Genomic DNA, 10,817 nt, shown 5'->3' on the forward strand with positions numbered 1-10,817 from the left:
ATACTAAAGTAGTGAAGAATTCCCACTTACAATAGCGAATGTAACATAGCTTAAAACAATAATATGAAGTTTTAATCACTTTAATCATCATGCAATCAAATGCAAGCTAAATGTATGAACATCCATTTGCAACTCATTGAGTATTCAGAGTGAACATAGTTTGCCTTATTCACTAAGTTAAGTCTATATGTTCACTTTGCAAAGTAAACAGCTGCTCCTTTAGTAAACCAACCTCATTGATTATCAATTTCACATGGGGTTGCGATGCGAGCTTTATATGTGTCTTGTTCCAATCAAATGAAAGCAATGGTTATTCAGAGAAAGGTGGGGGCGCATGTACAGTCTGGGCTACATTTAATTTCATCCTGTCCAGCACTCCTGTCCAGTGATATTTTACCTTGGCTCCCTGCTGCGTTCACACTTTCCAGTTACATTTATGAAGGAAGGTTGTAAGAACGTGTGGATTGCTCAGTGTCAGTTGGGGATAATATACCTAAATAAAAGTACGCAATGTGTGAAAATACCATTTTATAGTGTAGTCCTTGCTCCTGAGAATTCTCTACGTCAAACTTGGCAAGAACCAGAGCTAAATAGTCTGTTAGTCAATGCAAACTCTGTGCAGCAAGGGATCAGCTAGATCTGAGCAAATATCAGGGCTAATTGCAGAAATTAGTCAAATAAGCTAGTTTGACTATTATTGTTCCAAAATTGGCTGCTCCAGTACATTTTCATTCATAAAAAGTAAATAGAAATAACATGGGCATTAGACATAGTACGTAAAGCACTGGCAGACAGGTCAACCTTTGTAGTGAATGTCCTCTTGTACTGAAGCATTGAAGCAAAGCTTTGTAACCTTTCCATCCTGTTTTGGCTGAGGGAATTGATAAAAAGGTAATGGAAACAATCACAATAACAGTCAACAATAAAGAACTTTCTTGAAGTACTGACTGACAGTGACTTAACAAATCAGCTATCAGGTCATAGTTTTGGAAAAAGGTGCACAAACTGCATTTCGGCACAGCTGCTGTGTGCTGCATTTAGTGCCTATTAAAGCAGAACTAAATGCCAAAGACAAAATTCAACCATAGATAACTAAAAAAAAACTAAATTGCATCTGCAACTGGTTTTTGCTGCACCACAGAAAATATACCAAATTTCAGCCTACTATAACATAAAAAGAATGCAAGGAGCTGGAAAGGAGTAAAGGAACTCTGCAAGAGACATTTGGGGGTGATTTACTAACCTAAGCACCTCGTGCGTGCGCGTGTTTACACGACAAAACATATTTATCAACCAAACAAGCCACATTTTCACGCCATTATGGCGTGTTTTCATTTACATACATGCGCGTCGTGTAGCATGCCCCATAGGCTACACGCCGCTCTAATAGCGGCATGCAAGTCTCTAAAAGCATATTTCCACTAATGCCATATGTGGAAAAATCATACACATGATAGATATATAATGCTGCTTCACTTCTATGCCTACAAACATTCCAAAAGGCACTTTGAAAATGCTAAAAAATAATATGTGTGGACGCCCGTTCACACGCTTCTTAAGCTCACAAACACGAGCACGCCGATTCTTCACGATTTCTTGGTAAATAGAACAAACACGCGCGACTGGTGCATAGTTTTTAGCGGCGTGTTCACACGCGACTGTTATGCCAACCATTCTGTACTGCCCAGAGGTGTTTGTTTTTGGAAGCTTATTTCCTCTTGGCAGTTTGTAAGTGCTCCTCATTCCACTTATGGAGAGACTTTAATTATTTTTTGCACTACCTAATTAATGTCCCAACAACATGAGTGCATCACAGTTTAGACAAAAATGGTTAGCTCATGCATTTACATTCCTGCATTCATCAACGCCAGCAACACAATATACAGCTAATTTACACAACATCCCCATGCAATTCATGCAGGGCTTTGCACAACACACCAGCTTGATGTAAACACACTGCAGAGGTGTATACATTTCACCAATAGATCATGCTGGATGGGAACACACTACAGAGGTGTATACATTCCACCAATAGATCATGCTGGGAGGGAACACACTACAGAGGTGTATAGATTCAACCAATAGATCATGCTGGGTGTGAAAACATTACAGAGGCGTATACGTTCCTCCAATAGATCATGCGGAGTGTGAACACACTACAAAGGTGTATAGATTCCACTAATAGATCATGCTCGATGTAAACACACTACAGAGGTGTATAGATTCCACCAATAGATCATGCTGGATGAGAACACACTATAAGAGGTGTATACGTTCCACCAATAGATCATGCTGGATGGGAACACACTATAAGAGGTGTATACATTCCACCAATAGATCATGCTGGATGGGAACACACTACAGAGGTGTATACATTCCACCAATAGATCATGCTGGAGGGGAACACACTACAGAGGTGTATACATTCCACCAATAGATCATGCTGGGTGATGTTGTTTTTAATTATTTCATGGCTTTTGCATGTTTTTGTTATAACTAGATTTTTTTAGATTTAGTTCACAAAGGTGTAATGTGCATATTTTTCTGTCTTAAATCTTTTTTTTTTTTTTTTGGGGGGGAGGGGGGGGTGCACACTATGTTGAAATGAACAAAAAAATCAACTATTATGATCATTGGCCAACAATTTATCCTCACTTACTGTGATATGTATATGCAGTCCGTCCGTCCATTTATAAGGTTAGTAAATCAACCCCTTGGTCTCTCATTGAGCTACAGACACTGTTGCCATTTGACACTTCCAGTTGTGCTGGATAGTTTCCTTAGCACTGTGCACTGTGGTTTCTCCCAATAGCCTCAATGTCATTACAAGACACAGTAGGGAGAAGATTTTAAAGCATATTTCCACTTTTGCAGCCAAATTGGGATAACACCTTTTTTATATTTGTGACAGGTTCCCGTTAACATAGCATAAGCCAAAAGAAAAAGTTCCTTCCCTCTGAGGACCATACCCCTCTGACCAGGAACTGAGAGTTGAGAAGTAGCTGGTTGTACTAAGAGACAGTAAAAGAACATCTAACGAAAAATAAACCAAAACCAGTGGCAACAACCATGAAAACTGCAATAGACGGGCAGAATCTGTGGTCCTCTATGAATTTCCCAGGAAATGCTAACCACGCAGGAGGACAGACAGAGTGACAGAAGGCTAACCCAAGCCCTAGAGCAGTAGGCTGACTATCCAAACAAATAAACACATATCCCTATTTGTAGGCTCCAATCTTATAACTCATATTCCTATAAAATATACTATATCTGTGTCAAGTCACTACCTCAAATGAAATAAATACATAGTGTGGAAAGCAAACAGAACAATGTTTGTCTAAATCCAGCTGCTATGTTACAAATGGTAAAAAACAAACATGCAGATGTACTTCAAGTCTCCAGAGACTATCAATCAGCGACAGCATCGCATCAGATCTCACACTGCAGATATACCGCTATTAGGCTACAGGAATATCCAGGCACACTCATATACCAGGAAGTGTGCTGACATTTTCAAGAGAGATTCAAGTCAAAAGTTACATTTTCAGGGTACTGTTAAGCCACAATGAAAGTGTTCCTCCAGGCAAAAAGGAAAAAGATCATAATGCAAAGTTCCATTCAAATATGTGCATATCCCTAATATAATCAACACACTCAGGTGAAGTCATTCTATGCAAATGACCTGGTCATCCATGTGTTTCAAGAAAATAACTTGAGTTCCACGTCTGCGCTGAAAACGATATTCAGCCTCAATTGAAACAGCTGATCCCCCTAGTGTTGTCGCCACTCGGAAGCTGCGCTGCTTCATTATGTATCCATATTGAACTGGGAAGTCACACTCCTTCTCTACCACAGTATGCACTTTTACGCTGTCAGGAGAGTTTGTGACTTCTCAGTTTGTCACTGCCTAGGGCACTGGCTCTGCCCACCCAAACCTACCTCAGTTCTGTCAAGGTGCCTGCACTGTTATAACACATGGACCATACAAAGGGGATGCTATTTGTCTTGCAGCCTTGTCTGCATTCATACAGTGCTACAGATAATGACAGGGAAGATGAGAACTGCCCTGTCTCCAAAGACATGTAGGGAGAGGAGTGCTTCCCAAAGTGAGGGGAATTCCCATCTTAAGCTGGCCACATACTGGTTGAAATTTCAGCCAAATCCTGCTAGAATTCCATCCCCCCATTCATTGGTACTCATAGTGGCACCCCAACCAGGACAGTGTATTATGTGTAAAGGCAGAGCTGGTGTTTAGTGATCATGTTACACAGAATCACAGGGAGGGGGGCAGCTGTTTACAGCCTGCTTTACAATCCGACCCTGTTGTCGGACTGAATTTCCTGTGGAGAAAAGTTTGAATTTGTAGGATTTTAGGCCTAATAAAACATTCCGAAAAAAATGAAGAAAGCCTGCAATGCGAGCCATGAAAATGTGCACACATATAAATCATCACTGCGCCTCTACATTACCACAATAAATGCTAATCACTTACAAAGATGGAAATGGACTTTAAGCTAATGTAATAAATGACAAAATGTTATTTTGGTACCTTTCTACCACTGCTGTGTTTATCAACTCCAATTGGTTATTTTCAATTCTTTCTAGTTAATTCATAAACTAGGCCCTGTTTACAACACACTGTGGCATATCTAGATCCCTGTTGTCAAACTCTGTAAGTACCACTAAAGGTCATGTTTACTAGACTGCACACAGTTGACATTATCTGTGAGGGTCTTTTTAAGTAACGCTTCTCAAATTATGAGGCATGCTGTCTAAACCAATGCAACCTCATATTTCATTTAGTTTTTCCTAATAATGTAAACACAAATGTATTACATTGTGTGTTTACACAAGGATCACCTTCAAGAAGCATGAGAGAACTTGGTGAAAAAAGACTGAGAATCACTACTCATAGGGTTCATTAAATGATTTTGTCCCAGCATATAGCATTTTTAGGACTGGATTACCCATTGTTTACTAGACATGGAGAGAACAATCTTCATTCATAATTTTTAGGCATCATCTCAATATACTTTACATTAGGTTCAATGCAAGATGAGCCAAAAGCACGGCAAAAGGTCCATGTGCCCTATTTTATTAGCTACCCATGTCTCAGCTTAACACTATGAAGTAGACTACCCCATGTTGCTGTAAGCAAAGCTAGTAGAATCCTGTCCTGCATCAAGAAGGGAATGTTTTGCAGGGACAAGTCTATAATTTTGCCACTTTACACATCACTGGTTCACCTCACCTGGAGTATGCGGTGCAGTTTTGGGCACCGGTACACAGAAAGGATGTCCTTGAGCTGGAGAAAGTCCAGCGGAGGGCAACCAAACTCATCAAGGGGATGGAGGACCAGAACTATGAGACAAGGCTACTAAATTTAAATATGTGCACGTTGGAAGTAAGGAGATTAAGGGGGGACATGATTTTCATGTACAAGATGTTCAATAGTCATAGCAACATTAGCAACAAACTCTTTAACTACCTTACGTCCATGGCCGTTTGTGAACGGCCAGATGGACGTCTGCTCAGAGCGGGAGGGCGTCTTAAGACGTCCTGCCCCTCCCCCCTCTCGTGTCCGCGCTGAGCGCCGCACACGAGAGGGAAAACCGTCAGCATGTAAACAGCCAGCGATGGCTGTTTACATACAAGCGGTCAGGCGTCTCTAGAGACGCCCGATCGCTTGCAGGATCTGCGGGTGTGCGCCGCCATCGAAGTACCGCAGCGCTGAATACTGAAAAATGGCCTGGCCAGGAAGGGGGTGAAACACTATGGCCTTCAAGTGGTTAAGATTAATTCCTTAACAAAGACTAGAGGCAACCACCTAAAACTGGTAGAAAAAAAATTAAAACACAAGGGGCGAAGGGGATTCTTCTCAGTTCGCGCGGTTAGGGTCTGGAACTCGCTGCCACAAGCAGTGATTTCCGCAAATAGTCTGGAATCATTCAAGAAGCTTTTGGACGATTTCCTGAGAGACCATAATGTACAAGGGTACAGGTACTCTTAAGAATGAGATAACTCAGGGACCTATACACACACACACACACACACACACACACACACACAATGGGTTGGACTTGATGGACTTATGTCTTTATTCAACCTCAAATACTATGTAACTATGTTTACACAGATGGACATACTTTGTATAGATGAAAGAAAACATCCAACACGTATTGACATTAACAGGTAAGCATCTACATGACAGATATATATAATGTGACTATATTTTCCCCTTTTATTATAGACATAAACTCATTTTTTAATTGTGTGCATTTTCATTGTTTACATGGGTGTGTCAAAAACATCAGTCAGATGTCAGGTGTGTCGGTAAATGTGTCACCTGACCACATGAAAAGAGACTGAGAACTACCACAATGTATCAACAGGCTGCTGTGGTAGAAATCAATAGGGAAGACACTGCTATTTTGTGGAGGTAAGGTACCACAAAATAACATACAGAATGAGTCAGCATATAGTTGTAGCACCCTCTATATACACCCGCCTCTAGAAATAACAATGGCTTTTTTCTGTAGTTAGAGTTAAAGTTGTAAAGAAGGACACTTGTTTGAGTAGGAGAAGTTTTCAATCTGCAGACACCCAACATGCTCCCTGCTCAGCCAGGAAAGCTCACATTCTCGCTGATTGGAGAGCTCTACATCTGACTCAGCAGGGGGGCTCTGGAATGTATTTATATGTTTTACACTAAGAGATTAGCTGGACTTTAAAGTGACATTAAAGTCAAGTTTTCTTTCCCCTCCCCCAATGTTAAGTAAAACACTTACCTTAAATGATGTCTCTTAATCCGATCTTCCTCTTCTTTCCTATCCTTTTCAGCCTTCTCTCCAGCGCTGTGGCGGGTCTCCGATCCACTGCTGAGTCCTCTGTCCTTGCTAGCACTTCCTGTCCCATGGTGTATGCATGCGGGTGCACGCGTCCATAGACTTACCTTGCGTCTCTCCTCGTCTCCTGGCTGAAAATCCAAACTGCACATGCGCCCTCCCTATGATGCTTTGCGGACGCCCGAGCAGTTTCGGTTTTTCAGACGGGAGCACGTGGCGAAGACAGTGGTAAGTTTAAACCGGAGGGTTTAGAAACCCTTTAAGGTATTCTTATGATACGTTTAGGGCCCATTAAGCCATGTGGTTTTTCTCTTTCTGGCAACTTCTGGTCATAGAAATAAGTTATATTACTATTTTTCACAATTTTGTTCACCGTTGGGTTGTTGATGCATTACTTCTATTAATAGATTGGTTGCAGGAAATATTTCCTTTCAAAGAACACAACCAACACATTATGATCATCATCCTTACAGTACACGTGTAACAAGAAAAAAATGGAGGCTCCCATTGAGGAATTCCTTCTGCAAATGCTAAACACCTGGCAATTTCTGACCTCAATACTATCTGAATCACTGACGTGGAACAAACACACAACTAATGCAGTAAGAAGAAAGCCAGGATTCCTTACTTGCATCTGGTCAGTGACTCAAAAACAATGGGTGCCTTTGGATCAATATAACAGCCATGCAATGAGTTCAGTAATGGCATTCTGTGTATTTTTTCCTGCAAGTATCATGAACATTATCTACTTGTATTAAACTGTATCTACACCCAGAACTTTTTTTTTTAGTTTTACATTGTATAAGGAAAGATTAGAACTCCTTTTAATGCAATTGCATGCTCCATTGGGGAGATTCCTTTACTTCCTGTCTGGTAAAAAGGATGTCCCCAAGGCCAGAAAGTGAGGGGAAAAACCTCTTTAACAGCAATAAAGAAAGAAGTAAAACATTTATTTTTTTTCGGTTAAGTTGGGGAATTGTAGAAACTCTGTTAGATTGTTATTGTTGTTTGTTTTCCTTTTGCAGACATTCCCTTTCTTACTGCCTGGTAAAAGGTTGTCCCCAGGGCCGGAAGTGATGGGAAATCTCTCTAACAGCTCAGACAGAAGTAAATATACTTTTTTTTTTAAGTTAAGTTGGATAATTTCTAGAATCCTTTTCAGCTTGTTATTGCTGTTTCCATGTATCACATTTTTCCTTGCAGGTAGCCCCACTGCAAGGGTTAATAAAAAAAGAAATTACCCAGATTTCATCTTAAAAAATATAAAACGTTGGGAGACTACTAAGAAGATTAAAAAAAAAATACTGTTTTCTATTCCAAATGTGTTTGTTCAAACCACCAATTCGGATCTGTTATAAAAAGCCTGACCAATAAATGCATTTTCACTAATCTTTAGAGTGTAAGAGATCATTTCTATTCCTTTTAAAAGTAAAACAAGGTTAGTCTTCCGACCAACTTCACAGGCTGATATTTCAGGAAAAGGAAGGCATCATATTTCAAGAATGTGAACTGCAGCATGGCATTAGAAACTCACAGTAAATATTTATCTGCACAATGATTTCTTAGCAACAGGTGGTGGACAAATGTATTGTATAGCTTTATGTAAAATAAATATTATTTCATTACAAATTTACAGCAAGGCATGTGATTGGAATAGCATATACAGTATATATTTTAATGCAGAAACCTGCACTGCCCTGATCACTTCCAGATAGCTATAAAATGCGTGGATGGCTTTTCTGGAAACAAAATAGATTTACAGGACAGTGTGTGTGGTTTCTTAGTGATCACATTTGTACTATGTATTTCCTCACCGAGCTTGTCCTCAAATTCCTCTTAGGGGGAGTGACATGAAGTCAACAGAGATATACAAAGCACTGGTTGCAGCAAAACATAAAAAAAGAATGTGGCTACTCTTTGCAGCCCATTTTTTTGGTTCCAGGTACAATTTCTTACTATGACTCCTCTACCATAATGCAAGGCCAGTATTAGGGATAGATTGGGACAGAACTAGGCAATTGCCCAGGGACTCCATCCTATGCTGGGCCTCAGTCTGCAGTGTGACAGTGGGTGTCTGGTGCTGGAATGCTAATGATGTGATGTCAAAGCCCATGGTGCGGGACATGGAGCTTCTCCTCAGGGGAGTAACCAGTGACCACAAATGCTGGGACATGCTTCCTCCCACTGACACCAATGCTGGGATTTCCTTCCTTTCACTAGTCACCAAGGTTATATAGTTGTATAGGTAATCAGGTTGAAAAAAGCACTGAGTTCAACCTATAAGGTGAAAAAAAGGAAAGAAAAACCTCAGACAGAACCCTATGCCCACAGTTATCCTCAGTTGATCCGGGGGAAGGCAAAAAAGAAAAACTCTCATTTACAATGGCTATGGCTGAATGGCAGCTGTGTTGCTTTCCTATTGGCCCTCCACTATGATGTATTGCCTTCTTAGCCAATAGGAATGCATGTGACATGGGAGTGATAGGACAAGCTTTGCATTAGTAGTGATTATCAAATTAACCAAGATTCAACAAAATCATAAAAAAAATGGTAACTTTTTATTTATTTATTGGTAAGCGAAATGCACTGGCCAATTTTGTTATTTAAGATTTCCCTGAAACTCTCCCATTTGTTCTCAGTGTTCATGTTCAGGAAAATGTCATCCCAATTTATGTCACATAGTAGGTTTCTCAGTTTCTTGAAGTTAGCTTTCTTAAAATTGAGTTTTCCTGTCGTGGCAACATGCCTATGGAGTTTACTATCAAGGTTAGCATTCTATGGTCACTGTTCCCTATAGGTTATCCCCGATTTCCACATCTGCAATCAGCTGTGTGTTATTCGTAATGAGTAAATCCAGCAGAGCATTTTTTCTAGTTGGAGTTTCCACCAATTGTCCCATAAAATTATCTCACAGAGTGTGTGACGGGCCCTTCTTGAGTTTGATGTTTAATTTGCCAAATCTATATCAGGATAATTAAAGTCCCCCGTAATTATGACATTGCCTTGCCTTCTTGCTAATTCTATCTGTGACAATAGATGAGTCGTCTCCTCCTCCTCGCCAACGTTCAGAGGCCTGTAGCATATTCCCAACAGTAATTTTCCTTTCAATTCATTTCTATTCATAGTAATTAGGCATTATCCCTACTCTCCTGCGCTATATCGTCACGCACATTTACTGCCAGGTCAATCCTGACATACAGGTAGACTCCTCCCGCTCTTCTTACTCCCTATCCCTTTGAAATAATGATATCCCCCTGATATTTTCTGCACAGTCATGCGAGCCATCTAGCCAGGTTTCTGATAGTCCTGCTAGATCATATTCGTCTTTGAGTATTAAGAGTTCTAATTCCTCCAATTTGTTCGCCAGGCTCCTAGCAATGGTAAACACGCATTTCAAGTTTTTACTTGTGCTTACATTATTTTCTCATTAGAGTATTTGAAACACAGCGCTAGAGATGAAGTCAACAAAATATGTGTAAATATTCACAGATTGGGTTAAGTGATCAGTGTATATCAATGTATAAATTATGTGTATTCGAAACAGTCATAAAAAGTAAACGAAAAAGATGGTTTGTATCACTGTGTGAACAACATGAGTAAGCAATTAACTAAAGATTAAGTGTAGCCTATGGCTAATAGATATAAATGACATTCAAACGTAAGTGAATAATCGTGATAAACTTAGATGACAAAGAATAAATAGTAAAATTGAATAATAATAAATAGATAAAATCAGCTTTGATTAAGATTAAGTAATAGTAGATGATAGTAGATGGATGAAATCAGCTTCGATTAATGAATATAATACGGCATTACAACTTCATTGAAAATATATAACACAGTATCAGAAAAAACGTCTCAAAAAGATTACAGTGAATAATCTGTGACAGTTTTTTCAAAAAAGCTGAAAAAAAGTCTAATAATTCAAAAATTGGAAGAATAGCATTCAGTGATCTATATTAATCTTGAATT

The sequence above is a fragment of the Nanorana parkeri genome, unplaced genomic scaffold (assembly GCF_000935625.1).
Source record: "Nanorana parkeri isolate BGI_ZX_2015 unplaced genomic scaffold, ASM93562v1 scaffold91, whole genome shotgun sequence".
Taxonomy (NCBI): Eukaryota; Metazoa; Chordata; class Amphibia; order Anura; family Dicroglossidae; genus Nanorana; species Nanorana parkeri.